Consider the following 16,933-nt stretch of genomic DNA (forward strand, 5'->3'; position numbering starts at 1 on the left):
TGATATACTTTATGTGATGAAAGGAAAAAACCCTCCACCCAAGATTACTTTACCCAGCAAGGCTCTCACTCAGATTTGAATGAGAAATCAAAAGCTTCACGGAGAAGCAAAACCTAAGGGAATTCAACAACACTAAACTAGCTTTAGCACAAATATTAAAGGAATATCTCTAGGCAGAAAAGAAAAGGCTGCAACATGAAACAAAAATGCCACAAATGACAAGGTTCACCAGTAAAGGTATATACACAGTAAAGACACCAAATCATCCATGCACAATTATGCCACCAAAATCAGAAATTGTGGGAGGAGGAGAGTACAAATGCAGGACACTGGAGATGCACTTGCAATTAAGAGACCAACAGCTTAAAACAATCTCGTATATATATAGACTCATATCAAAACTTCGGAATAACTGCAAACCAAAAATATACCATTGATACCCAAACAAAAAAAAAAACAACTCAAATACAATGCTATTGATAGTCATCAAAGCACAAGAGGATAGAACAAGAGAAGGAGGGAAGAAAAAAAAATAACAAAAACAAATCCAAAGCAAGTAATAAAATGGCAATAAGAACATACGTATCAGTAACTACCTTAAATGTTAATGGACTAAAACGCCCCAACCAAAAGACATAGACTGGCTGAATGGATACAAAAACAAGACCCATATATATGCTGTCTTCAAGAGAACAATTTCACTTCTAGGGACACATACAAATTGAAAGTGAGAGGATGGAAGAAAATATTCCATGCAAATGGGAATCAAAAGAAAGCTGGAGTAGCAATACTCATAACAGGCAAAATAGACTTTAAAATGAAGAATATTTTAAGAGACAAGGAAGCACACCACATAATGACCAAAGGATCAATCCAAGAAGAAGAAATAACACTTTTAAATATCTATGCACTCAATATAGGTTCACCACAGTATATAAGGCAACTGCTAACAACCTTAATAGGAGAAATTGACAATAACACAATAGTAGCGGGGGACTTTAATACCCCATTTACAGCAATGGCCAGATCATCCAGACAGAAAATCAGTAAGGAAACAGAGGCCCTGAATGAAGCATTAGACGAGATGGACTTATAGGACATTCTATCCAAAAGCAACAGAATACACATTCTTCTCAAGTGCACATGGGACATTCTTTAAGATTGATCGCATCCTGGGCTACAAATCAAACCTTGGTAACTTTAAGAAAATTGAAACCATATCAAGCATCTTTTCCGACCACAACACTATACAACTGGAAATCAACAACAACAACAAAAAAATGCAAAAAGCACAAACACATGGAGACTAAACAACATGTTACTAAACAACCAATGGATCACAGAAGAAATCAAAGAGGAAATTAAAAGATACCTAGAAGCAAATGACAACAAAGATATGACACTCCAAAAGCAATGGGATGCAGCAAAAGCCATTCTAAGAGGAAAGTCTATAGCAATACAAGCCCACCTCAGGAAACAAGAAAAAGCTCAAAAAAACAAGCTAATTTTACATCTAAAGCATCTAGAGAGAGAAGAACAGATAAGACCTAAAGTTGGTAGAAGGAAAGAAATCATAAAGATCAGAGCAGAAAGCAATGAAACAGAAATGAATAGAAATGAAGATAACCATAGAAAAGATCAATGAAACAAAAAGCTGGTTCTTTGAAAAGATCAACAAAATTGATAAACCTTAGCCAGACTTATCAAAAAAAAAAAAAAAGAGGACTCAAATCAATAAAATTAGAAACGAAAAAGAAGTAACAACAAACATCACAGAAATAAAAAGGATCGTATGATACTACTATATGCAACTATATGCCAATACAACAGAAAACCTAGAAGAAATGGACAAATTCTTAGAAAAGTACAGTCTTCCAAGACTAAACCAAGATGAAATAGAAAAGATGAACAGACTAATCACAAGTACTGAAATTGAAACTGTGATTAAAAAACTTAAAACCAGGAGTTCCCGTCATGGCCCAGTGGTTAATGAATCTGACTAGGAACCCTGAGGTTGTGGGTTCGATCCCTGCCCTTGCTTAGTGGGTTAACGATCCAGCATTGCTGTGAGCTGTGGTGTAGGTTGCAGACGCAGCTTGGATCCCACATTGCTGTGGCTCTGGCATAGGCTGGCAGCTACAGCTCTGATTAGACCCCTAGCTTTGGAACCTCCATATGCTGTGGGAGCGGCTCAAACAATGGCAAAAAGACAAAAAAAAAAAAAAAAAACCAAACAAACAAACAAAAAAAAAACAAAAGTCTAGGACCAGATGGCTTCACAGGCGAATTCTATCAAACATTTAGAGAAGAACTAACACTTCTCCTTCTGAAACTCTTTCAAAAAATTGCAGAGGAAGGGACACTCCCAAACTCATTCTATGAGGTCACCATCACCCTGATACCAAAACCAGACAAAGACACCACAAAAAAAGAAAATTACAGGCCAATTTCACTAATGAACAGAGATGAAAAATCCTCAACAAAATACTAGTAAACTGAATCCAATGATCCATTAAAAGGATTTTACCTCATGATCCAGTGGGATTTATCCCAGGGATGCAAGGGTTCTTCAATATCCACAAATCCATCAGTGTTATACACCCCATTAACAAACTGAAGAATAAAAACCACGTGATCCTCTCAATAGATGCAGAAAAGGCCTTTGACAAAATCCAATACCAATTTCTGAGAAAAACCCTTCAGAAAGTGGGCATAGAAGGAAATTACCTCAACATAATAAAGGCCATATATGACAAACCCACAGTGAACATCATTCTCAATGGTGAAAATCTGAAAGAATCCCTGCTGAGATCAGGAACAAGACGAGGATGTCTGTTCTCATCACTGCTGTTCAACAGTTTTGGAAGTCCTAGCCACAGCAATCAGAAAAGTAAAAGAAATAAAAGGAATCCAAATTGGAAAGGAAGAAGTACAACTATTACTATTTGCAGATGACATGATACTATACCTAGAGAATCCTAAAGACTCTACCATAAAACTGTTAGAGAAAATCCATGAATTTGGCAAAGTCGCAGGATACAAAATTAATACACAGAAATCATCAGCATTTCTATACACTAACAATGAAAGATCAGAAAGAGAAATTAGGGAAGCAATCCCATTTACCATCACATCCAAAAGAATAAAATACCTAGGAGTAAACCTACCTAAAGAGACCAAAGACCTGTACTCTGAAAACTATAAGACACTGATGAAAGGAATCAAAGATGACACAAAGAGATGGAAAGACATACCATACTCTTGGATTGGAAGAGTTAATATTATCAAAATGACTATACTACCCAAGCCAATCTACAGATTCAATGCTATCCCTAACAAATTACCAAGGACATTTTTCACAGAACTCAAACAAAATATTTTAAAGTTTGTTTGGAAGCACAAAAGACCCAGAATAGCCAAAGACATCCTGAAAAAGAAAAATGGAGCTGGAGGAATCGGGCTCCCTGACCTCAGACTATACTACAAAGCAACAATCCTCAAAACCATATGGTACTGGCACAAAGACAGAAATATAGATCAGGGGAACAGGATAGAAAGCCCAGAATTAAACCCATGCACCTACAGCCAACTAATCTATGACAAAGGAGGCAAGAATATACCTGGAGAAAAGAGAGCCTGTTCAATAAATGGTGCTGGGAAAACTGGACAGCCACATGGAAAAGAATGAAATTAGAACACTTCCTAACACATACACAAAAATAAAATCAAAATGTATTAAAGACTTAGATATAAGACTAGATACTATAAAACTTTTAGAGGAAAACATAGGCCAAACACTCTCTGACATAAACGACAGCAACATCTTCTCAGATCCACCTCTTAGAGTAATGACAGTAAAAACAAAAATAAACAAATGGGACTTAATTAAACTTAAAAGTTTCAGTGCAGCAAAAGAAACCCTAAACAAATCAACAGAATGGGAAAAAAATCTTTGCAAATGAATTGACTGACAAGGGATTAATCTCCAAAATTTATAAACACCTCCTACTGCTCTTTACCAAAAAAAACAACAACTCCATCAAAAAATGGGCAGACAATCTCAACAGACAGTTCTCCTAAGAAGACATATGAATGGCCAAAAAACACATGAAAGTATGTTCAACATCACTCGTTATTAGAGAAATGCAAATCAAAACCACTATGAGGTACCACCTTACACCAGCCAGAATGGCCATCATCAAAAAGCCCATGAACAATTAGTGCTGGAGAGGGTGTGGAGGAAAAGGAACCCTGTTCCAACCACTGTGGAAAACAGTATGGAGATTCCTTAGAAAACTAAAAATAGAACTACCATTTGATCCAGCAATCCCACTCCCAGGCATCTATTCAGAGAAAACTGTGACTCAAAAAGACACATGTACTCCAGTGCTCACTGCAGCACTCTTGCAATAGCCAAGACATGGAATCAACCTAAATGCCCATCGACAGAGGAGTGGATCCAGAAGATGTGGTATTACTCAGCCATTAAAAGGAATGAAATACCAGCACTTTTACCAACATGGATGGACTTGGAAATTATCATGCTGAGTGAAGTCAGTCAGACAATGAGACATCAACATCAAATGCTTTCACTGACATGTGGAATCTGAAAAAAGGACACAATGAACTTCTTTGCAGAACAGATATTGACTCACAGACTTTGAAAAACTTATTGTTTCCAAAGGAGACAATTTGGGGAGTGGGGGATGCGCTGGGGTTGTGGGATGGAAATCCTATAAAATAGGATTGTGATGATCATTGTACAACTATAGATGTAATAAATTCATTGAGTAATAAAAAAAAAGAAAAAATTGGGGGAAACCTGACTGATGATTCCAACAGTTGAAACATTTTTAAGGTCTTTTTATATTTGACAAAAGTGAGTGTAACGGTGCCCATGATCTTGATTAGTACTTTAATACATTGTTCAGTGTGTTCTAGTTTTAAGTGAAGCGTACAGATTCTTCAACATTGAGGCTTCATAAAAATAGTTCTAAACTAAACAGAGAGTTGAGGTGATTATCTGGCTAATCAATTACCAAACCCTATTATTAAGAAAAAGCAGATGTTTGAGGTTTAAAAGTTTCAGATTGGCTGTCTTCAGAAAAGCTTGATTCATCATCCTTTTTTTTTTTGTAAACATAATTCCACACTATTTGATGCAGAATAATACCTTCAAGTACATCTATATATTTTTATGATAAAGTGGAGTAAAGTGGTTGTACATTGAACTTGGTCTGGATTTATATTTAAAATATATAAGGATATTGCTTCCATTCCTGTCTTTAGGGTGGTGTTTTACAAATTCCATTTAAAAACAAACATTTGAAAGGGCTAAGGATTCCTTATGAATGGTGATATAGCAATTAGGAGACACTGGAAAATACCATATATTTGAACATGACCAATCTCTAACCTGGGAGTAACTTTCTAAAAGAGGAAAAATAATGGTTATAGCATTGACTAATTACCCGTTGTTCTACCCTTATAGCATAATATTGGCTGCCATTAATTCTTTTGACATTCACTCATTAACTCACTCATTAACTGCTGTGACATTCACAGGAAGTAGATTTTCTTCTCCCCTAAAAGAGATTGTATATAAGGTGAAAAGAGAGAGAAAAGAACCTGACAAATTTCCAATTAATGTGATTGACACATAAAGTCAAGCAGTGAAAATCAGGAGGCAAATATAGCTTTTCTCATGAATGATTTATGAAATAATTTGATCAGCACCTCATATGTCATCATTGCCCCCATAATTTAAAAAATCCTTGATCACTCTTTGGTCTTCTTATAACTGGAGCACACTGTAGCAATTAACCCATGTCTTTCCACTGACTTCCCAGTGATAAGTGCTCTATAATTGTTTTTTTATTAAAAGGAGGAATTTCATCTTGGCTACCCCACATTATTTAAACCTAAATCTCCTAACAACAGAGGAATCCCCTTTGAAAGATGATGAGCGAAACCTCTTAGTGACACCAAATTCTACCTCTTTTATTCACTAAGATCAAACCCTTTCTGGTTGTTGTTAGTGGTCACTGTACACTTTGAGTTAACTGAGAGAATCATAATGTATGCAAGAATAAATATTAATCACATCCCTTTCACTATCAAAAGTGCTCAAGTTTGGATAATAACATAGAAGGTCAACCAATGAATAGCCTTTCCCATGTTGCTCCATCTCTCATGAATATGCATCTCCTTTCAGAAATTTTCTTCGGGAAGAAAGAGAGTGTGTGTCAGTAGTTCTGTGATTTTCCTCCACCTCTTCCTTCTACTTTTACTTCTCAACCAATTATTTAATTCTGTCCATCCTGCCCATACTTATCTTTGAAAGAAAAGCCAGTTGAATCCTTGGTTTTATAACTACTTGCCTAAACCAGAAATAGTATTATTCAGCAGGCAGCTAAGGATGAATTTTTGAGCTAGAGCCAAACTTGCCCGAACTTCTTTAAGCCTTAGTTTCCTCACCTTTAAAAGTGAAATAGTCAACGACCCATATCATAAGGGTGTGCTAAGAATATGTTACAAAATTGTTTTAAAACTAAAATGTGAAATTGCATATACTCTGATTTATGTTACAAAGAAGGCATGTTTAATTTGGGAGAAAAAAACTATTTTTCCAGTGTTAATTTTCTGGAAGTTAACAAATTTTAAGTCCTATTTTCAGGATCATGATAAATAAACTGTTAGTTTTAAAACAAGTTTTTCAGATTTCTGAGAATTATAGAATATGTGCATTCAAAGAGACCCTACAAATTAGTAGTGGGGGGAATTAAGGGGAAGAAAAAGGAAAAGAAGGGAGGAAGGAAGGAAAAAAAGGAAGAGAAAAAATAAAGAACTGTCATACTTAGAAAAGTAATAGGGATAAATCTCAAACTTAAATCCTAATAATCAAATGTTACAAGCTTACAGGATAAAGCCACATTCTTATTTTTTACCAAAAAAAAAAAAGGCTAAAAATAAACTTGAAAAAGGCACATAAGGGTGAATTCTCAAAGATTTATGAGGGATGACAGATATGTAATTGCCTTAAGGATCGTTGAAAACAGTTTCTTCATTATTTTTGAAATTCTGCATCGTATTTTCTACTTTGAGCATAATAAACTCTGAAAACATGTTTATATTCAAGTAATATAAAACCATCTTAGCAAGAGGGAAGGTTAACAATAAAGAACCAACATTTAGATGTAGAACTTTAACATTTTGATACAGCATTATTTAAAAATTATTCTGTGGAATGGCCAATAAATATTTCCCATATTCAGATTCAACAAAAAAATGCTAATAATTTGTCTAAACTATATGCAAGACAATTTATAAAAAAATAGTCACTGCCCCACAAAGTGTCAGGTTAAGGAGAAAGAATATTTGCATTTTAAATAAGGTGGGATTTATCCTTCTGGCCAATTTGGAATTTCGGGGCTTTAATTTATCCTCCTGTCTAAAACTGTATGAAAAACAAGCAAAATATAGGGAACAGTATTTTCACATTTGACGTCAAGTGACATGGGACAATGTGATCTCAGAGATAAGTCAGAAACGAGGTGTGGAAAATACATAATTAGCCAAAGATTAAACACTGCTCTAGTTTTACCTAATAAATCTTAGAAGCAAAATCTAAACATATCGATTTTACAAGTAACTCAACTTTATGCCAGTACACAGCTCAAGAATACTTTTATGAGTATAAAAAATACCAACATCCGACAAAGTGAAATTCACAAGGTCTCTATCTCAACAATATCTGAGGAGCACTAGAAATAGTATGTTGGTAAACACACACTTTTTTTTTTCATTTTGTAAATTTACCTAAAAGAAAAAAAAAATGGATTTCTTCCTCCAGAAAAAAAATAGCAGAAGTACTTTTCTTTATTCCTTTGCTAAGTACAACTAAAAACTGAATACTTATAAAATAAACAAATATAAAAGGACTTAGAAGGTAGAGAAAAGTCAGACTGGCTAGGGAAATAGCCAAGGAATAAAATTCCCTGGGCCTTCGTTTTACCTTATAACATCACAAACTTAGAGCTACAGAAGCCAGCAATGCACAGAAAAGACATTTGTATAGAAAATTGTCTTTTTAAAAGTAAGATGGGATTTGGAGTTCCTGTCGTAGCACAGTGGTTGACGAATCTGACTAGGAACCATGAGGTTGTGGGTTCGATCCCTGGCCTTGCTCAGTGGGTTAAGGATCCGGCATTGCCGTGAGCTGTGGTATAGGTTGCAGACACGGCTGGGATCCCGCGTTGCTGTGGCTCTGGTGTAGGCCGGTGGCTACAGCTCCAGTTGGACCCCTAGCCTGGGAACCTCCATATACCATGGAGAAATGGCAAAAAGACAAAAAAGAAAAAAAAAAAAAGTAAGATGGGATTTATGTTTCTGGCTAATATAGACAATCAAGGACTGGAATTACCCTCCAGCCCAAAACCATATAAAAATCAGCCAAAATATAGAAAGCCCTGATTTTAAAGACATTGGACATCAAGTGACAAAGATACTTAAATGTGCTTACAAACACACCTGCATACACTCACCCATAGCTTCAAGGGAAGCCTGTGTGTTCTAACGATAAAACAGAGAAAAGGGACAGCCTAGTAAGACAGAAAAGTTTTAAACAATAATTGCTTTATTCCAGCCAAACAGGACTAAAATACCAAAAAAAAAAGCTCCCCCAACCCCAAAAAACAAAAACCAAAACAACCTGTGGTTGCATATCATTAACCTCAGGAAAGGCAGAGTGCAGTTTAGACCTCTAACCTAGCTGGGATGTAATGAGTCATGGCAGTCCCCCTACCACTGTCAGAGTGGTGTCAGAGGACCCAAATAGGAAGCCAGGATTTTTTTTTTAACATCTAGAAAGGGTAAAACTTCCACCCCAAGTGGTATCAGTGAAAACCACCAGAGGAGCAGTAATAAGAAACTCCTCTCTCTAGACAGGGTGATATCAATGGGGGCCCAGAGGGGAACTAGAACTCCAACTTCCCAGCAGTAAAAATTAGGAAACATTTCCCTTTGTGTCAAGAGGTTGTGTGGGGAACCTTCACTTTGGTCTTACCTTGTATAATGAGGTGATGCCCTCTTGCCTGCTGAAGTGAGGATAGAGAAAGTGAACTAAAATGCAGAATTTAAATGAGATCCAGATACTCATTAGATACAAAACATTCAGATTTCAATTGAAAATCATTTGTCATACCAAAAAGCAGTGAAATTTCCACTTGAATTAAAAACAAACAAACAAAACACAAATCAATAGATGCCAAAACCAATGACGGATAATTTAGAATTATCTAAAAAAGATTTAAAACAGCCATCATACAAATGCTTCAGTGACCAAACGAAAACATGCTTAGGAGCAAATAAAAAAATAGAAATTTACCAATAAAAAAATGTCAGCAAAAAAGAGAAGAAAAGTAGATGTTAAAAAAGTAAATAGTTTAGAAGTGGAAAACACAAAAACAAAAACTCAGTGGGGGAGATTAACAAAAGAATAGAGAGGATAAAGAATCAGTGATTTTGAAGATAGAATAGAAATTATCCAACATGAGCAACAGCAGAAATAATATAGATACAGAACATTACGGACCTGTGGAATTCAAAGAAGAGATCCTACATTTGTGATATCAGGTTAACAAAAAGAGTAAGAGTAGGAAGGCTTAGAAAAATATTCAAAAATAATGACAAAACTTTGTACATTTGGCCAAAAAAAAAAAAAAAAAATGTGGGTCTACAGATTCAAAAACCTGAACAAATCCCAAGCAGGATAAACCAAAATAAATCCACACTAAACACATTATAACCATACTTTTGAAAAATAAAGACAGAAAAAGCTTTAAAGCAGTGAGAGATAAACAAGAAATAGAGGGAATATTTCCAACTCACTGTATGAAGCCAGCTTTACCCTGAGACCCAAGCCAGACAGACACCACAAGAAAAGAAAATTACAAGGTAATGTCTCTGATGAACACAGATGCAAAAATTCTCAGCAAGATAGTAACAAACTGAATTCAACAACACATCAGAAAGATTTTACATTACAAAGATTATTCGCAATTGGGATTTACCCCTGGGACTCAAGGTTAGGCTAACATAGACAAAATCAATCAATGTGATACAACCTATTAACAGAATGAAAAATAAAAACCACATTAACCTTTCCTTAGATACAGGAGAAAGAATCTGATAAAGTTCAGCATCCATTCATGAGTAAAAATTCCCAAAGAGTAAGGATGAAGGAAACGTCACAGTAAAGACCATGTTATGAAAACCTCGCAGCTAAAATCACAACCAGTGCAGAACCAGTGGGGAACAAACGGGGCTTTTCCTCTAACACCTGGTATAAGGCAAGGATGCCTAGTCCTGCCACCTTTCTTCAACAGACTACTCAAAGTCCTAACAAGAGCAGTCATATAAGAAAAATGAGTTCCTGCTATAGCACAACCGGTTAAGGCAGATCTGGCTTTGTCTCTGTGGCAGCTCAGCTTGCTGCTGAGGTGTGGTTTTGATCCCTGGCCTGGGAACTTCCCTGTGCCATGGGTGCAGCCAAAAAAAAAAAAAAAAAAAAAAAGAAAGGAAGAAAAAAGAAATAGAAGGCGTCCAATTCAGAAAAAAAGCAGATTCTCTGTTTGCAAATGACATGATTCTATGTGTAGAAAAATCTAAAGATGCCACACACAAAAAAGGCTCTTAGAATAAACAAACTAATTAAGTTACAGAATATAAAATCAACATGCAAAAATTAATTGCATTTTCTACACCAACAATGATTATCCAAAAATGAAATCAAGAAACTATCACACTTTATGGTATTATCAAAAAGAACAAATTCAACAAAAGAAGTGAAAATCTACACTGAGAACTATAAAACACTGGTGAAAAAAATTGAAAAAAGATACAAATAAATGGAAAGATATTTCATGTTCATGGATTGGAAAAATTGATATTATTAAAACGTGTATATCACCCAAAGTGATTCAGAGTACAACACAATTCCTATAAAAGTTCCAATGGCATTTTCACAGATTTTTTTTTTAATTCTAAAATATGTATAAAACCACAAAAGACGCTTGGTCAAAGTAATCTTGAGGCATCAAATTCTTGATTTCAAGTTAGATTACAAACAATAGTAATCAAAATAATATGTTACCGGCCTTGATAGAGGCATATAAACAAATGGAACAGAATGGAGAGCCCAGAAATAAAGCCACGCATATTCATTCAACTAATTTCTGACAAGGGTGTCAAGAATACACAATGGAGAAAGGAGAGTCACTTTAAATATTGCTGGGAAAACTGGATAACCACATGCAAAAGAATAAACACAGATCCTTATGTTAAATCCTCATCAAGAATCAATTCAAAATAAATTAAAGACTTAAACATAGGACCTGAAGCTTTAAAAATCCATAAAAAATAGAGAAAAAATCTCTTAGACATTGTCTTTGGCAGTAATTTTTAAAATATGACATAAAAAGAACAGGCAAAAAAAGCAAAAACAAACAAATGGGACTATATCAAACTAAAAAGCTTTTGCACAGCAAAGAATATACTCAACAGAGTGAAAAAGCAACATACAATATGGGAGAAAATATTTGCCATTAATTTAGCTGCTAAGGGATTAATAATCTAAAATATATAAAGAACACATGCAACTCAGTAGCAAACAAACAAACAAACAAAAACAAAAACAAAAAAACAACAAATTTGATTTTAAAAATGAGCAAAGGATCTGAAAACACATTTCTCTGAAGAAGACAAATGGCCAGCAGGTATATGACAAAAATGTTCAATGTCACTAGTCATCTGAGAAAAGCAAATCAAAAACACAATGAGCTAAGATAACCTCATGCCCGTCAGAATGCCTATTAAAAAGAATTCAAGTGTTGTTGAATATGGAACTATTGTGCACTCTTGTTGGGTAGGTAGATTGGTATAGACATTATGAAAAATAGTATAGAGTTTCTTCAATAAGCTAAAAGTAGAATGACTGTATAGTGAAGCAATCTCTCTTGAAGAGTCATTCCCATATTCAGTGCAGCATTCTTCACAAAAGCCAAGATATAGAATCAACCTAAGTATCTGCTGATAGATGAATGAATACAAAATCATGGTATGTATATTCAAACTCACAAAAGACAATCCTGCTATTTGCAAAAACATGAATGAATCTGAAAGACATTATCTTAAGTGAAATAATTCATACAGAGAAAAATAAAAGCAGGATCACACTCATGTGTAAAATCTAAAAAAGCCAAATATGTAGAAGCAAAGAGAATGGTACTTACAAGGAATAAGGAGGTGGGGGAAGTGGAGGGATGTTGGTCAAGTGTGCAAATTTTTCAGTCACGTAGGATGAAGAATTCTAGATACCTAAAACACAACATCATAACTAGTTAATAATACTGTGCTGCATAATGGAAATCTGCTGAGAGATGATTTCAGGTATTCTCATTACATATACACAACTACATGTAACTATGTGAGGAAAAGATATGTTAATTAGTTTGACTGCGGTGATAATTTCCCTATATGAATGTATTTAGACATCAAATTATCATGTTGTAAACCTTAAATATGGACAGTTTTTATTTAAAAATTAAAATAAATTTTAAAACATAATACGTGACTGAGTTAGAAGTTTTTTAGTGGGTTTGGGCAACTTGATTTTCTGAAACTTCTCTTAAAAATTATATAAAATCTGTTATACTTGATTAAATTAGTTTCCCAATTACATGTAATACATCTATGAAATACTGGACTTTGAAGGTAATTATGAAGGAAAATCAAACCTACCTTATTCATGATTCTAATATAGATTACATTTTAAACAGACAATATTTTGGATTTTGTGGGTTAACTAAAAATGTTATTAAAAATAACCATAATATTATCATATTAATGTATTTGGTTCAAACACTTTTAAATAAAACAAAGTGTCAAACTGAATAAAAGAGCAAGCTCAGACTGTGAGAAATCCTCTTTTAATATAAAAACACATATGAGTAACAGGTTTGAGAATGGATAAAGATATAACATGATAAAAATAATCCAGGTAGCATCTTAATGCACTTGCAGTGTTAACAGTCAAGTAGATCGGAGCTAAGAATATCACCAGGGAAAGGAAAGTCATTTCATAATGATAAAGGAGTCAATTCATCAAAATAACATAACAATGTTAAATATTTATGCACCCAATAACAGAGCTTTGAAATGCATGAAGCAAAAACTAAAACAGCAAGGAGAAAAAAAAAATCTGAATTAGAGTTAAAGACATCAATTACCACCTCTCATTAAATGATAGAATAAGTGGACAAAATATCAATAAGCACATAAAATATTTGGGTTTTTAAAGTACATTTGAAATTAAGAGATCTGCAACTTCAAGCCATCGCATATGTATTCATAGTGCTCCTTAATAGATGAGTAGGTGAAGAAGATGTGGTATACATACAGTGGAATATTACTCAGTCATAAAAAAGGGAGAAATTCTGCCATTTGCAACAATGTGGGTGGATCTAGGGAGTATTACACTTAGTGAAATAAGTTAGACAAAGACAAATATTCTTTTTTTGCTTTTGCTTGTTTGCCTCATTCTGAAAACAATGAAAGTCTGGCAATGCTAGTCACATTTTCTTCCAAGAAACAATTTCATTACTTTTCCAACTAAGGAGGTTTTGCTGGCCAGTCCTAAAGTAGCTGTTCCAATTTGTTCAGTGAGTATAAATTGCCATCTACCATCATAGTCACACTTTTTTTTTCTTACAGTAAAGAGGAAAAATAATGTTTTTTGCTGACTTCATTCACTTATATTCCCTTCTTTTATCCTGGAGCATTTTACTTTGAATGCCTACTATGTAGACTGTTACTAAGATCTTAACTAATTGAAACCTTGGTGTTTCTTGGTGTTCATAGGACAATACACCTAATAGCAATCTTAATACAGTCAGCCCTCTCTATCCATGGGTTTCACATATGTGGATGCAACCAAACACAGAATGTGAATACTCAGAAAAATCCAGGAAGTTTAAAAAAAAATCAAAATTTGAATTAGCCAGGTACCTATGACTATCTACATAGCATTTACATTGTGCTAGGTATCATAAGCAACCTAATCATCATTTAAAGTATGTGGGAAGATGAGTATAGCTTAATGCAAATGCATCTTTTTATATAAGGCACTTGAGTATCCCTGGATTTTAATATCTGAGGGTGGTCCTGGAACAAATCCCCCTTGGATACTGAGGGACAACTGTATACTTAAAACTATAACATTCCAAGCAGGGAACATTCAAACTGGTACCCTTGAAAGTATACTGATGTTGCTCCATAAGAGATACATATTCTGCTCTGAGTCTCAAAACAAGCATCTTTTCCTTGACAAATGGAACAAAAGTAAAAGTTTTCCCTTTATCCTTCTATAATAGATAATGAGTCACCAAAGAGAAATTGTTTCTGTAGTTAACACGTAAAGAACAGGAAGTCCATATTTTATAAAACGTATTGGAGGGAAGAAAGTCTTTCAAAGAAAACAAAAGATAACCAATGCAAATTAGACTTTAAACATTGTGTCCAACATCACTAATTATTAGAGAAACACAAATCAAAACTACTATGAGGTACCACATCACACCAGTCAAAACTACTATCAGGTACCACCTCACGCCAGTCAGAATTGCCATCATTAATAAGTCCACAAATAATAAATGCTGGAGAGGGTGTGGAGAAAAGGGAACACTCCTACACTGTTGGTAGGAATGTAAATTGGTAAAACCACTATGGAAAACAGTATGGAGGTACCTCAGAAAACTAAATACTACCATATGACCCAGCAATCCCACTCTTAGGCATATATCTGCATAAAACTTAACTTGAAAAAGATACGTGCACCCGCATGTTCATTGCAGCACTATTCACAATAGCCAAGTCATGGAAACAACCTATATGTCCATAAACAGATGATTGGATTAAGAAGATGTGGTGTATATACACAACCTATATGTCCATCAACAGATGACTGGATTAAGAAGATGTGGTGTAAAATAATGCCATTTGCAGCAACATGGATGGAACTACAGACACTTGTATTAAGTGAAGTAAGTCAGAAACAGAAAGATGAATACCATATGATATCACATACCTGGAATATAATACATGGTACAATTGAACCTTTCCACAGAAAAGAAAACCATGTACTTGGAAAACAGACTTGTGGTTGCCAAGGGAGAGGGAGAGGGAGTGGGATGGACTGGGAATCTCGGGTTAATAGATGCAAACTATTGCCTTTGGAATGGATAAGAAATGAGATCCTGCTGTATAGCACTGGAACTATATCTAGTCACTTGTGATGGAGCATGATGGAGGATAATGTGAGAAAAAGAATGAATATATGTATGTGTGACTGTGTCACCTTGCTGCACAGAAGAAAATTGACATAATACTGTAACCAGCTATAATGAAAAAAATAAAAATCATTAAAAAATTGGTAAATCAATAAATAATGCTTATTGAGAAATATAATTTGGCTCCTGAAGGGACAACTATAAGTTTGAGAGACATTTTTAAATATCAGAATTTTGAAACATGATTTTAACTAGAAAGCAGTAAGAGGACCAACCACTGATCAAAGTGTAATATGAATTCTTTCTTTAAAATAAAACTAGCATGTATAAGAGCTAGGAAGCATGCTAATCCTCACAGGAACTTTCTCAGGTACAATTTCTTCATTATTCACTTGAAAAGAAACTGGGGCACAAAGGGGTAAAGGGATAACAGTACCAATATACAAATTCAATCTGTACGATCCCAGAGGTCTTGTTTTTAACCCACCTCCCTGTACTATCTTACCGTTCCCTTCAGGTCAAGAAACTGAATACTGAAACAAGAAATATATGTTCCTTATTATCTGTTTTATATGTATGTTTGTGCTTAAATTTTTATGCAACCATTGAATCTTTTATTATTTCTAGGGAATCATTAATCTTCTCTGGGCAGAAGCTATGTAAGTTCCCAGGCTAGGGGTCAAATCTGAGCTACAGCTGCTGGCCTATGCCACAGTCACAGCAATGCTGGATCCAAGCCACATCTGCGACCTACACCAAAACTGTGGCAATGCTGGATCCTCAACCCACAGGGCAAGGCCAGGGATCAAACCCACATCCTCAAGGACACGATATTGGGTTCTCAACTTACTGAGTCATAACAGTAACACCAATTTTTCCATACTTTAAATGCTTTTAAGTATCTTCTTCCATCCATTCCCAAGTCTCAAAAAGTTCAGCAGGGCTTGACTACAGTAATTCCTTTCTTTTCATAATTGTGAAATATGTTATAATCCTCAAAGCTCCCTTAGTAGCCACTAACCACCCCACAAATGTTTGAACTATCTGTAATTCGTGGGTGGAGTTCAAGTCATGATGATATATATTTTCGTGCGTTTAGATACCATCAACTCTAAATTTCATGGAAGTATGGAATAATCTATAACTAAATCTAGACATCATAAATCTATATACCCTAAGGAAGCTAGCACTCATAACAGGTTTGCTCTGTTTTGGTATCCTACCGAATACGTGTTACTTAAATAAAACTTCAAAAATTCATACCTCAATATTAAAAATAAAATTTAGATTAATAAATATGATGAAGCCCTGCTGGCAGTGGTAGTAGAGATTTTTGTTTGCTTGCTAGTACTCATTAGCCATTGGGTAGCTGCTGAAATCCATTTAAATCCATCACTGGCTACTGATTTCCAAGTAAAGAGTTCAAAGCATGGGCTTCCTGTTGCAGCTCAGTGGGTTAGGAACCCAATGCAGTGTCCGTGAGGATTCAGATTTGATCCCTGGCCTCGCTCAGTGGGTTAAGGATCCAGTATTGTCACGAGGTGTGGTGTAGGTTGTGGATGTGTGCTGCTTGAATCTGGTGTTGTTAC

General features: G+C 35.0%; 1 protein-coding gene across 46 annotated transcripts in view; it reads right to left on the minus strand.

The window, feature by feature from the left end:
* Nucleotides 1-16,933, minus strand: part of TMTC2 (transmembrane O-mannosyltransferase targeting cadherins 2) — a 949,512-nt gene that overhangs the window by 246,646 nt on the left and 685,933 nt on the right. For 41 of the 46 annotated variants that reach the window (XR_014804529.1, XR_014804552.1, XR_014804560.1 and 38 more), the window contains one exon: nt 12,291-12,375. The gene's annotated coding sequence lies outside the window, so the exon portion shown is untranslated. Of the gene's footprint in view, nt 1-7,792; nt 8,601-9,064; nt 9,096-12,290; nt 12,376-16,933 lie in introns of those variants that run through there. The other 5 variants (XR_014804537.1, XR_014804562.1, XR_014804558.1 and 2 more) reach the window with 4 other exon arrangements.

Source organism: Sus scrofa, chromosome 5 (genome assembly GCF_054392235.1).
Source record: "Sus scrofa isolate SSC_HxYL_T2T_F1_AM1 chromosome 5, Sscrofa_HxYL_maternal_Yorkshire_Landrace_v2.0, whole genome shotgun sequence".
Taxonomy (NCBI): domain Eukaryota; kingdom Metazoa; phylum Chordata; class Mammalia; order Artiodactyla; family Suidae; genus Sus; species Sus scrofa.